This window comes from Ursus arctos, unplaced genomic scaffold (assembly GCF_023065955.2).
Source record: "Ursus arctos isolate Adak ecotype North America unplaced genomic scaffold, UrsArc2.0 scaffold_5, whole genome shotgun sequence".
NCBI classification, from domain to species: Eukaryota; Metazoa; Chordata; class Mammalia; order Carnivora; family Ursidae; genus Ursus; species Ursus arctos.
In genome coordinates, this window is record NW_026623067.1 from 7,374,557 (window position 1) to 7,379,813 (window position 5,257).

Sequence of the window (5,257 nt, forward strand, 5' to 3'; positions counted from 1 at the left end):
TAAAATGTCCTAACCGATCAATATGAATTTTTGAGATGTTGATTACCAGGATAACTTATATTTCTCTTAGAAATGTATTATTATTTCTACAATTTTAGAAACCACGTGACATAATTCCAAAACAACAACCATTTTCATATCCCATTATCCAGCAATGTATTTGATAAAGTTTACAAAAGGGAATTTTATCTAACCATAAAATATATGTCCCAAAGTTACATTCAGCTATAATAATATAGTAAAATAATGTCAAGTGAATAAAACTTCTAAAACAAATAACATATAGCACAGGACATTTTTATACTATTCAAAACACTGATGGTTCTATAATTTTACATAGCATTCTATAATTTTCCACGAATATATTTTGGCAATGCAACAATATAGCAAGGCAATGATAGTCTAGAAATTCAGAACAATGGAGGAGGCATGAGAAAAGGATAGAAACTCTGAATAGCTCTAACAATTTTACTGTTTTAATTATTGGATTGTTGGTGGGCTTACAGATGCACTAAATATTAAAAACAAGTAAGCTAAATAAAGATACCCATGGACCAAATAATGAAATTTATTTGAATTAAGAATAAGTGCACCTAACACAAATAAAATTGTTATGAAAATCATGGAAAATGGACACATAGATGTCAGTGAGTCTATAACATATATGAAAAATATGTATTTTTTGGTATTTTTCCTTTTGTATATTTTCTTAAGTTTGTATTGAAATTCAAGTTAGGTGGGGCACCTGGGTGGCTCAGTTGGTTAAATGACTGCTTTCAGCTCAAGTCATGATCTCAGTGTCTTGGAATGGAGCCCAGCATCAGGCTCCCTGAAAAGCTGAAAGTCTGCTTCTCCCAATTCCTGCTCTCTCTCTTTCAAATAAATAAATAAAATATTTTTAAAAATTTTCAGTCAGTTAACAGACAGTGTAATATTAGTTTCAGGTGTATGATGTAGTGATTAAACACTTCCATGCAACACACAGTGGTCATCACAAATAGATTTTAAATGTAGCACCAATCCATTACATTAAATACACCAACGGATAAACACTAGGATGTTTTAATAAATTCCTCATTGGAATGTTTGATATCAATACCATAATTTAATTGTCTTATTAAAGTTAAGCATATACTTTATGTATGACCAAACAATTGTATTCTTAGTTATATACTAAGAGAATTCAGTGCATATGCCCATAAGAAAAGTTTTATATAGAGAAGGTTATAGCATTTTTATTTTTAATAGCTGAAAGTATGAAAACATCCAATGAAAGCAATAGTGATATATGCATACAATGCAATGCTGGACATCTATAAAAATAATAGTATCATTGCCTGTATTATTGAGGTTGCATCTATAAACATTAAGAAAAATAAATCAGATACACAAAAGAACGTTTTTATTCTATTAGTAAGAGCTTCCTCTCAGTGGTAATGGAAGTCAGAATGATGACCATAATAGAGTTGAGTGCTAATAATTAAGGGGCACAAAGAAATTGAATGATTAGAAATAATGCTCTATGGTTTTCCTCAACAGTAATAATGGTGATTCTTACTTGCAGCTTTTTTTCCAAGATCTTAGATCAATTCTCTGTTTTTCATGATTTTCTCACATTTTATAACATATCAAAACAGCAGCTACAAAAATGTGCTCTCTACAAATCTCTGGATACTGGTCACTTCATGATTCTCCACCATTACTACTTTTCTCAAAGGCGGTAACTTGTAACAACTGCACCAATGCAATGCTCTCCCAATTGTCCATTTCAATCCTCTCTGCGAGCACAGCAATGGTTGCCAGTTTTCTTGGATTAAAAACAAACCTTACAAAATTTCAAATTCTGCCTCCATTAACTCCACTCATTACCTACAATCCACCAATATACTTCTTGATTTTCTTTGACCTGCTATATTCTATTTTCAAGAAAGTTACATTTACTTCTTCCAATGTCCAGAACGTTGTTTATGACATCCATTTGAATTATTTATTCATCTAAGTTAAAATTTTGACCAAATATTCCTCTCACAGTTGTCCCTTCATGGCACGTTTTATGTAAAATTACAAAATTCTCTGGCTCCCCCTATCCCAAACTCCATCTATTTTCCCATTAATTACTACTATTTAAATATTCTTTTTAAATATTTATTTTATTAATTTTATATCTCCCCACATTGAAATGCAAATGTAATATGTTCAGAGATTTCTATCAATCCTTATCATTATTTGGTCTTATATCACCAAAGCATGTAGCAGAGTCAGACATAGTTAAAATATCAAATGTGTTGTTGAATAAATTCATGTGTGAGTGAATTATGTACTCTTCTCTACATTACAGTATATATTTACCTAGATCCCTTTAATGCTATGTATTTGAATAGATCATATTTCCTCATTTCATTTAATATTTTAAGTAAGATTACAAAATACTTGTGAGATGCAAACATCAAGTTGACAGAGATTAAATCTATGGATTTAGAAGCTAAATAATATTAACAATAACACCATTTTCCCAGACTCCAGGTTGGAAATCAATCTAGCTTAAAAAACTAGAATATATATATATAATTTAAGCCACGCTGAAACCAGCAGGAATCAAGATATTTATCAGTTTATTTATTTCACATATATTTCCTAGAATTTACATACTTCAAAACAGTATTCTGTTCAAAGTGGAATGTTGTTCAGTATCAATCAATAGGGGTTCCTAAGGTGACTTCTGTGCACAAATGGCCATTATACCTACTGTCTTCTTATGGCCCCAATAACCTCCTTATTCCGCAGGCTGTAGATAAATGGGTTCATAAGAGGTGTGACCATGGTGTAAAACACTGCCACTGCCTTATCCTATCCTGGAGAGTGCAAGGAGTGTGGCCTTGTATAGGTGGAGAGACCAGTAACATAGAATAGGCTTGCCACAATCAAGTGAGAGGAGCAAGTGGAAATGGCTCTTCTTTGCCCTTTACCTGAGCTCATCTGGAACACCACAGTTAGTACACGGGCATAGGAAGCTAGAATGGCCATGAATGGTAACAGCAGAATAATAAGCCCACACAGAATGACTGTGTACTCATATGTGGAAGTGTCCTGACACACCAGTTGTAATAGAGATGGAAGTTCACAGAAAAAGTGGTTGATGACCCGTGATCTACAAAATGGAAGATGAAATACATACAATGTATGTACTAAAGCATTGATAGAACCACTGGTCCATGCACATGTGACCATGAACCAACAGATCTTCTTGCTCATGAGTACAGGATAGTGTAAAGGGTGACAGATGGCTACATATCAATCATAAGACATGAAACCAAGGAGAAGAGCTTCAGTTCCACCAAGGACCATGAACAAAAAGGTTTGAATCACACAGCCTAAAAATGTAATGGTCTTACTATTTAACAGGAAGTCGGTGGTCATCTTGGGCACTGTGGTGGAAATGTTCATTATATCCATGAAGGAGAGCTGACTGAGTAAAAAGTACATTGGAGTGTGGAGTCTGGTGTACAGTTGAATGAGAAGGATCAGTATGATATTCCCCATCAAAGCCGCTACAAAGAGGATTACAATGGCAACACAGAGGAAAGTGTCCATGAGACCATATTGGAAAAGACCAGAAAGTATGAAGTGTGTTTCAACACTTTGATTTCCTGTTTTCAAAGATTAATTCAAAATATCAGAGCAGATCATATCTGAAGATTCCATGTAAATACAATGACTGCCCTTTAAGAAAAAATAAAATGATTATTATTAAATGAGTTTATTTGCCACCAGACCGTTTCTCCAGCCAAGGAAAGTATCCACACTGTGCACTGCTTTGATTTTCTTCCCAAAATGAGTGGAAAACAACATTATCATATTACAGTAACTTTGAGAGTGCAAGCCCTGGATGATCATGTGTAAATAGAAATCTTTACACAGAAGACAACATTAAGAGAATGTATGGTCACTCAATTTCCACTTAGCTTTGACTTTTCCTTTTTATCACCAGATGTGTTCATCACACTCAATTCCTCAATAAATTTATAACATTGTTAAATACACTATACATTTCCAAACAATTTGGGAAAAAATTATATATATATATATATATATATATATATATATATATATATATATATATATACATATATATGTATATTTTCATCCTCTTATTTTCTTTTCAATAGATACATTTCTTAGACCATTTGTTATGCATATGCAAAGCTCTTTATTCAGATTTTATCCCAACTCTGATTCTAAAGATAATGCTGTGGTACGTTCTAGAAACATAGAATTTTGTGGGGAACCCCCCCCCAAAAAAAACCCACAAAAGAACAGCCCCTTATTGTGGAATATCTCAATTTTATGCTATAATGCTTATGACATTATAAATAAAATGATTATTTCAATAAGTGCAAAATTCTTAGCACTTTTTAAAGCATGTAGAAAGTTATCTGATCTATTGTTTTCCCATCTCTGATTCCAAACATTATACTGTGGTAAGTATTAAAAACATTGCAGGCTGTAAAAACTTCTCCATAACATTTCAAGAAATTAATTTTAAGCTATGACATCTATAATGTAGTGTAAATAAAATAAAATATATTTCACTTAATAGATGAAGGAAAAGCACTAATGTGAATGTTAAAATGGAAGCACCTAAAGACATAATGCATTTTCTTTCCCCAAAAAGAAATCCTCTAACTCAAACTCCAACATCCAGAGGCACTTTCCAGAAGTAGATAAAATTCCAAACTGAAGTTCAATTCACATTAATATAAAATACACACATTGAGGACTCACAGGTTTTATGATATTATGTTCACCAATATAATTTAAACACAGTTCACCATCCAAAGAAACAAACCAAACCAAACCAAAGCAAACAAACAAAAAGTGTGATTAAAATGTAGCTCTGGTGCATTAACTAATATCTTGGAATATCATACTAGTCAAGCAAATTAAATTGACATCATTTGAAAGTGTGCTTTCAACCAAAAACAGAACCTTTAGCAGGAGAGAACAAGCAGTATTAAAGCTTACATTTACTATGGTAGATTTGAGAACAACTTAAGTATTATTAGATCCATATACTGAAAGTCAAACATTTCTACCTAAACAACTTTATCAATATGCAATTAGTTCTTTTTTTAACTTTTTTAGGAAAGTCCATAATATTTTTCAAAGTGGCTGTACCAGTTTTCATTCACACCAACATGAGTGTTCCTTTTTCTACACAACCTGTTGTTTCTTTGTTGTTGATTTTAGCCATTCTGAC

At 32.4% G+C, this 5,257-nt stretch overlaps 1 pseudogene; it reads right to left on the bottom strand.

Moving 5' to 3' along the window:
• Positions 1-2,742: 2,742 nt before the first annotated feature.
• On the bottom strand, positions 2,743-3,702 carry LOC113261414 (olfactory receptor 2AK2-like; annotated as a pseudogene).
• Positions 3,703-5,257: the final 1,555 nt, after the last annotated feature.